Raw genomic sequence first — 8730 nt, forward strand, 5'->3', positions numbered from 1 at the left:
TATTTTCTTTGCGAGAGAGGCAATTGTGTAGAAACAGTGTTCATCATATCTAATTCATGAATTCCAATCATTTTTCTTGTAACTAATCTTTCAGATAGCCATTGATAACTATTAGAAGATATCTCTTCGAGCAAATCATAAGCCTCATCAATGGATTTACTCATAAGTGTACCTCCAGCGGTAGCATCAATGGTAGTTCTAATTGGTCCTAGCAAACCATTATAAAAAGTTTGAACTTACAGCCACTTAGGTAATCCATGTTGAGGACATCTTCTCATCAAATCCTTATACCTTTCCCAAGCCTCATATAATGATTCAAAATCAAATTGCATGAAAGAAGTGATATCATTTCGCATATTTACTGACTTTGCAAGTGGGAAAATTTTGCTAAGAATTTTTTAGCCAAATCATCTCAAATCTTAATGGAACTAGTAGGAAGCGAATTTAACCAACTCTTTGCTTTATCTTTCAATGAAAAGGGGAAAAACCTCAATCTTATGGCATAATCAGTAACACCATTAGCCTTAAATGTATCGTAAATTTCTAAGAAATTTACAACATGAGCATTGGGATCATCACTAGGTAAACCCCCAAACTGAACAACAGTTTGAATCATCTGAATGATTGATGGTTTAATTTCAAAATTGTTGGCTTGAATAGGAGGTCTCCAGATACTAGAGTGGAGATTTTGTAGTTGTGGGACTGCACAATCCCTCAAAGGCTTGGTCTCTTCCTCTTATTGATTAGCCATTGTTTTACTTGAAACAGAGATTTTTTTTTATTTTTCCACTGAAGTCTATGAAAAGTCTTTTTAATTTCTGGATCAAAAGGAATAATTTTCAAATTTTGGGCTCTTTGCATACAACAAAAAGTACCTAAAAAATTAAAGACAAGAAAAGTCTAGATTAAAATTAAGAATGCTTGGTATTAATATTAACAAGAAAGAATTAAAAATTAATTTTTGGCAACGGTGCCAAAAACTTGTTGTTCAATTTTCTACTCACGCAAGTATACATATCGCAAAGATAATATAGAGATGAGTAGAGTGTCGATCCTGCAGAGAATTGAATTAATCCTTATTGTTAACTAATAAAATTAACACACCTTAATTTTATCTAAACAATTAAAATTAAAAAAGAAAATTTAAAACTAATAAACTAATAACTAATCTAAAATCTATTGGCAAATTTACTTTATTAACTTCTAGTGACCACTAGACCTAAGATTATGACATGCCTCAATACTTGATCTGATTATTGTCTCTCTCTCTTAACTTTGTTTAATGGATCAAGTTACTAACCTAGAGCGCTAAATTGTTTACAAGTCTTTGTCGAGTTTCTTATAAAAATACCTTCTCAATTAATTTACTATATGTCTATGCAAATTATATTGAAGAAAGATTCATTAAGTTTGTGCTCTAATTTTGGCTACATATGGTTTATAGGTGTATGTCTACCCTATATGTAAATCAAATCACCTAATCAACTAAGTGTATTTAATCATACGCTATTCTATTCAAGGTTTACATAAATCTCCTTCGTCAAGGTTTAACCTAAGTTTCCAATTTAATCTAATCGGTGATCAAGCAATTAGAGGCATTAAGAATAGAATAAAATAAACAACTTAAATCTATCAAACATAAGTAAAAAAGAGATAAATAATTCATACTATATATTGAGTTCAATCATAATCTTAGACTAAAAGCTTAGTTCCCCATCAAGTCACACATTATCATTGAATAAAATCTAAACATTAAAAACAAAACCAAGAAAATAATAGAATAAAAGAAAATATAGATAAACTCAAGAATTGTATTCATGATCTCCAAATCTCCTTAAATCCTACAAATTCTTCTTAGCTTCAATGACTGTATGGCTTGACTTTCAGATGTCAATATGGTGTTTTCTTCGTTTTTTCTTTTTCTCCTTTGCAAGGTTATTTTTATAGGCTTTGAAGGTAGGCTAAGTTGGGTGAAGAAAGAAGTCAATTTCAGCTAGGATTTCCTTATCAGACTATTTGAGTTGCAACCTTGCCCAATTTATTAACAGAAATCGTAATTGCTCTAGGACTGCTACAGTTTATTAACTTCAACAAGATTTTTGACCACCTTTCAGTCCGAAATGGGTAAAGTGGTAAACATGAAGGTTGTAGCTTTTTTTTTTTTTTACTTATCTTTCCAATGGTCTAAGAATCGCTTCATTTGAAGCTTTGTAGAGAAAGTTATGGCAGAAATACCAAAACATATACAGTGGAAGTCTGCACCTTGAAATTGCTCTCCTTCTTCTCTTAATATTCTTCTTTCATCAAATACTGACAAAACACAAATAAATCAATAAAAACTTATCTTAACCACATTAACAACAAATTAAGCATAAAATTAACTAAGATGAGATTGACTCACCTAAAATAACTAATTTAAAATAATTAAATAAAGCCTACTAATTTCTATGCATTACTACAAGAACTAAGCTAAATTATTATCAAAATTAAGCCCAAATAACTCTATATCGTAGAGTTATCATTTGTCTCCAATGGTTAGAAGTGATTTTTCAAGTATTTGAAGCCTCTCTAATAGTAAAAAAATGATAAAGAGAAGCCATCCAAAGTGATTTTGAGTTTAGAAGACTAAAAACCTTTTCTTTACACTTGTATTTCACTCCCATCCTTTGAAAAAGTGTTTGAGCTTAACTTTGTACATCTTAGATCAGCTAGGTGATCAAACGTACTTCATCTTTTCTTTATTTCTCTAAGGGGTGGATCAAGCTTGGGTTAGCTTGGTAATTGTTGTAGGTTCTAACTTAGCTTTAGAAAAGTTAGTTTTGGGTTTGGTTTGATCCCGATAAAAATCACTGTTAAAGGTTGTGGCCGAGCCTATGAAAGCCATTATAAAAGTTTTGTGGAAGCGTGGGAGTTTCATTGATTTTAGTGAATTGATTTGAAAATCCTTGATTGAAGATCAAGATAGTGGATGTAGGTCAAGGGGACTGAACCACCATAAATCATTGTGCTTTGGCTACTTTTTTCTTTTTATTTTCCTTTTATTCTTAACTTTTAAATCACTCCTCCAACAAGCTTTAAACTTCCACTATCAAATTCCTTAAGTTAGCTCTTAACTTGGAAAAAATTTTTGTATTATTTTGAAAATGCTACTCAACCTACCCCTTCTAGAACAATCTTTAGGACCAACAAGTGGTATCAAAGCCTAACCCTTGATTTTAAGGCTCAACAGCTTAAGGGGAAGACCCAATGACTGTTCAAAATTTTAACTATGTTGAAGGTCGATCCATAAATATGCCTTTTCTATTTGATGGAACCAATTACAAATTTTGGAGTATTAGAATGTCCATTTATGTTAGGGTTTATGACTATGAGATGTGGGATATCATTACTGATAATCTTTTCATCCTTATGATTGCTAACTTGGTAAATGGTGAGAAAACTCCCAAAGATAGAAACAAGTGGACAAAATTTGAAATAAAGAGAATACAAATCAACTCTAAGGCATGCACACTCTCATTTGTGCACTTGATTATAAAGAATACAATAGAGTGTTCATGTGCAAAAGTGCCAAGGAAATTAGGAAAAAATTAGAAGAGTTATATGGAGAAACAAAGAAGAAAAAGGAATTGAAAAACAATTTTTGTGAGAATGAATGCTCAACAAGCAACATGGTAAATGTAGACAAGGAATCAAGTGAAGATGAATCCTCAAATCAAATTGAATTATGCATCAAGGCTCTTGAAGAGATAAAAGTAATTTCCTTATCTTGTGAACTTAATTCATATGCTTTTGATGAATTGCTTGACATTTTTAAGGATTTAGCATTTGAGTTTAAGAAAATGAATTTGAAGCACAAGAAAACCATTTCCATTCTTAATGTTAACAGTGAATTTTTGGTGAACACAAAAATAGACTTAGAAAAAGAAAATGAAAATTTGAAAAAAGATTGTGAAGCTTACTAAAAGAAAAATTGATATTTTCGAAAAAGGGAATTTTGATGTGAAAAGGAAATTTGAAGATTTATCAAATGAAAAACAAAAAGTTTTCATGAATTCCTTATCTACCAAAATGACCAAATGCAATCATTGCACATTTTATACTTATTGCTCATACACTTGCCCAATTAGAAAATGTTTACCTTATAAATTTAAATAAGTATGGCTTTCAAAAGGAACTTTGTATGACAAGACTAACTTTCAAGGATCCAAAGCAATTTGGGTACCAAAGATCAAATGAAAAATGTCTCTTATAGGTAGGTTTGAGCAAGGAGGAACAATTCTTGAAGAATGAATGCTCTCTAGTCGCAAGTAAAGGAAAATGGGTGATCTCTATGCTAAAAGCTTTTTTTTTTTAATGAGAATTTTGATTGCTTATTAATTGAATGTTTCATTGATTTAGCTTGGCTTTTAAAATTATTTGCTTTTCTTAGTTGAAAATTTTGGTGGCCTAGTTTTGCTTGAGGATTAAGTGTATAATTTTATGACTACTTTCCTTTGAGCCTTATTTGTTGGCTCCATTAGTTTTTGATGATAATAAAACATTCCCATTTATTTGTGTCTAATACCTTTATTTGAGTGTGCAGGAAATTAATATATGAAATTAATTTAATCAACTCTTCAAAGAGTATTTTTGAAAGAAAAAGAGGAATAAAATCAATAAGATGTAACTGAATAAACAAGGAGAAAGCTTATTGGTGAAATAAGGAAGAACATCGGATGACCAAATTTCAAATTGAAGAAATGGCAGGCTGAAGAGTTTGAGAAACAGAACCAATTTAGTCAACCAAGTTAGTCGACTAAGTGCTCACCGCTAGAATCTGCAAACCAGAAACAGAACCAACTTAGTCAACCAAGTTAGTCGACTAAGAGCTCTTTGTCTACAATTGGAACCAGAGCACTACAAGACAGATTAACGGCTAGAACTCATCCTCAACTGTTTCCAACGGATATAAATTACCAAACTGCCATCAGAATTGCATCTCCAAGTATACAAAGGTCTTCCAACAATTAGAAACAAGTTTTTAGAAGCTTTGAATGAGATTTGAGTTGTAGAAAGTTGAAAAACCAGAAAAGCTTCACTGCACTTGACTGCACTTAAACTTCTACTCTTTGCAATTGTATTTAGCACTCAATCTTGTACCATTCAAATCAACTTGTGATCATAGGTACTTTTTTAAACCTCTCTTCTTGTATTCTTAGAGTAAGGGAGTCACTCTAAGGGGTTATTCAAGCTTAGGATAGCTTGATTGTTGTAGGTTGTGGTTGAGCCTTGGAAAACCACTTTAGGTTTTAGTTGAGCTTGTGAAAAACTAGTGTGAAAGGTTTTGGTTGAGCCTGGTAAAAGCCACTGTAAAGCTTGGTGAAAGCTTGTGAATTTCACTGGATTCTTAGTGAATTATTGAGAAAATCCTTGGTTGGATAATCAAGGTAGTGGATGTAGGTCTTGGACCGAACCTCTCTAAATTGTAGTGCATTGTCTACTCTGTTTTTAGTTTCTTAAGTTTTGGAAATTAGTTCTCTATTCTGTTAAGAGCCAAATTGTGCTATTCACCCCCTCTAGCACATATTAACGAGACCAACAATTGGTATAAGAGCTAGTTCCCTGTCTTTAAGGCTTAACATCCTTAGGGAGGATCTAAATGGCTCTTCAAAAATCAGTTGTAGTTGAGGGACAATCAACAAACAGACCACATGTGTTTGATGGCTTTAATTATCCTTATTGGAGCACTAGGATGTTAATTTACATTAGAGTTATAGACTATGAAATGTGGGATGTCATAACTGATGGCCTTTATGCCGTCAATCGTGAATGTGGTGACAAATGAGTTGATGCTTAAGCCAAGGTCTGAATGGACTGAGGCTGAAATTAAGAAAGTTCAAATAAATTTTAAGGCCATCAACACATTGCATTGTGCATTAACCCCCACTAAGTTTAACAAAGTCTCAAGCTGTACAATAGCTAAACAAGTGTGGAAAAAACTTAGAATCATCCATGAAGGGACTTATCAAGTAAAGGAGTCCAAAATTGCTCTTTTAACACATAGTTATGAAATGTTCAAAATAGAGCCTGGTGAAGACATCACCAGCATGTTTGATAGGTTTACAAACATCACAAATAAATTGAGTCAGCTAGGCAAGCCTATCCCTGAATATGAATTAGTTAAGAGATTGCTTAGAAGTCTACCAAAATCCTGGAAACCAAAAGTGACTGCCATTGGAGAAGTTAAAGATCTGAACATCATCATACTCGATGAGATTTGTGGTTTTCTTCTCACTCATGAGCTGGAGCTTAAGGAAGAAGAAGAAGAAGACCAGAGGGAAGCAAAGGAAAAGAAAAAGAGTATTGTACTTAAAGCCAGTATCCTTGAAGAAGAGCTAGAAGAGCTTTCCTGCGAAGATGATGATGAATTAGCTCTGGTTGCAAGAAAATTCAGAAAGCTAATGGGCAAAAAAAACCTAAGGATAGCTAGAAGAGGTTTTAGGAAAGACCAAGGTGCTTCATGGAAAGTAAGGAACAAAAATGACTCCAACAAAAATGAAGAAATGATCTGCTACGAATGTAAGAAACTTAGTCACTTCAAGTCTGAGTGTTCATTGTTGAAAGATGAGACCCCAAAGAAAATTAAGAAATCTAAGAAAGTAATGGTGGCTGCTGCATGGTTGGACAGTGACACTTCAAGCTCTGAAACTGATGATGAAAAATCTAAGAAAAGAGCAAACATCTATTTAATGGCACAAGAGGATGAATCAGAGGTATCCTCATCACCTTGTATTAATTCTTATGATGATTAACAAGATGAATATGAATGCCTTTATGATGAATTTGAAAAACTTTTTTCAAAATACAAATCATTGAAGAAAAAGTTTGCGTTACTTGAAAATGATTTGGAACAAATCAAACAAGAGTGTACCTCTGTTTTTTAGCAAAGAAATATTTTGCAAGTTGAGTTAGAACACTCAAAAACAGACTTTGAGTTTTTAAAACAAAAGTTGGAAAACAAGTCTGAAACTTTGCAAATAACTCTTGATGAAAACACAGCTCTTAAATGTTTAAAAAATGAATCTTCAAAAAGAGATGCATACCACAATAAAAATTCAGCTAAAGCATTACCTAGATGTCATAATTGTGGTAAACATGGTCATTTATCAAATGACTGTTTTAAGAAAAGAAAAGTGCAAAAAGTTACGAAAATCTGGGTTCTTAAGGGATCCTTTGTTGCAACTAACATTCAAGGACCCATCAAAGTATGGGTACCTATAAAGAAAAACTGAAATTCTATTTTGTAGGTTGAGTTAGACTTAAAAGAGACATGTTTAAGAGCTTCACTCAAGAAGAAACAGTCTTGGTACTTGGACAGTGGCTATTCACAGTACATGACAGGACATGAAATGTTGTTTGCTCAGTTGGATAAGAGAAAGGGAGGAACCGTATCCTTTAGAGATGATTCAAAAGGTAGAATCCATGGTATTGGTACGGTTGGTAAGAGTTCCCAAACTCAAATTAGTCATGTGTTGTTAGTTAAAGGCTTAAAGTATAATCTACTAAGTATTAGTCAATTATGTGATAAAGGATTTAAAGTGTGTTTTGATTCAACTAAGTGTGAAGTGATAGATATGAGCACAAATAAAATCTCATTCATAGGAAGAAGATTGAAGAACATGTATGTAGTTTTTCTTGAAGATCTTAAAGTAAACAGTGAAGTTTGTCTTGTTGCAAATGCTGAGAATGATAGCTGGTTATGGCATAGGAGATTAGGACATGTGAGCATGCATACTATCTCTAAATTAATAAAGAAAGATCTTGTTGCTGGACTATCGGAGTTGAAATTTGAAAATGATAGGATATGTGATGCTTGCCAACTAGGAAAATAAGTTAGAACATCCTTTAAGACTAAGAAGATAGTGTCAACATCTAGACCTCTTGAATTGTTACACATTAATCTATTTGGTCCAATAAGCACAACTAGCTTAGGAGTTAAATCTTATGGCTTTGTATTAGTTGATGACTATTCTAGATATACTTGAGTATATTTTCTTGCTCATAAAATGATGCTCTACAAGCATTCTTAAGTCATTGTAAGAAAGTAAAAAATGAAAAAGGACTAGCCATAATTAGCATAAGGAGTGATCATGATGGAGAATTTGAAAATAATGAGTTTGAAAAATTTTGCAATGAAAAGGGGTTGGATTACAATTTTTCTACACTTAGAACACCCTAACAAAATGGAGTTGTAGAGAGGAAAAATAGAACCTTAAAAGAAATGGCTAGGACCATGCTAGGTGAGAATAATCTACCTAAATATCTTTGGGCTGAGGTAGTAAATACAGTAACTTATATTCTTAATTTATTCTTAATAGAGTCTTAATAAGACCCTTGATTTCAAAAGACTCCATATGAACTTTATAAAGGTAGGAAGCCAAATATTTCTCACCTTAGGAGTTTTGGCTGTAAATGCTTTGTATTGAACAATGAAAAACAGCCCCTAGGGAAGTTTGATGCAAAGAGTGATGAAGCAATATTTTTAAGATATGCATTAAACTCAAAGGCCTATAAAGTTTTTAACAAAAGGACCTTAACCGTTGAAGAATCAGTCCATGTAGTTTTTGATGAGTCAAATGCTTTACAAAAAGAAGTTCATGATGATGATGATGATGTAGAAATCCTAGAAAAACAAATGGCAGAAATGAGCTTGGAGAACAATAAAAATAATGAAGAAAGCTCACCTAGAAG

General features: G+C 32.5%; 1 non-coding gene across 1 annotated transcript; it reads left to right on the forward strand.

Annotated features, from left to right (window-relative positions):
• The first annotated feature begins 252 nt into the window (after positions 1 to 252).
• LOC148762043 (small nucleolar RNA R71) lies at positions 253 to 359 on the forward strand. Its single transcript, XR_016027283.1, has one exon. It is a non-coding gene; the product is annotated as a small nucleolar RNA R71 (small nucleolar RNA).
• The last annotated feature ends 8371 nt before the right edge of the window (positions 360 to 8730 follow it).

The sequence above is a fragment of the Theobroma cacao genome, chromosome 6 (assembly GCF_053813885.1).
Source record: "Theobroma cacao isolate CCN51 chromosome 6, ASM5381388v1, whole genome shotgun sequence".
Taxonomy (NCBI): Eukaryota; Viridiplantae; Streptophyta; class Magnoliopsida; order Malvales; family Malvaceae; genus Theobroma; species Theobroma cacao.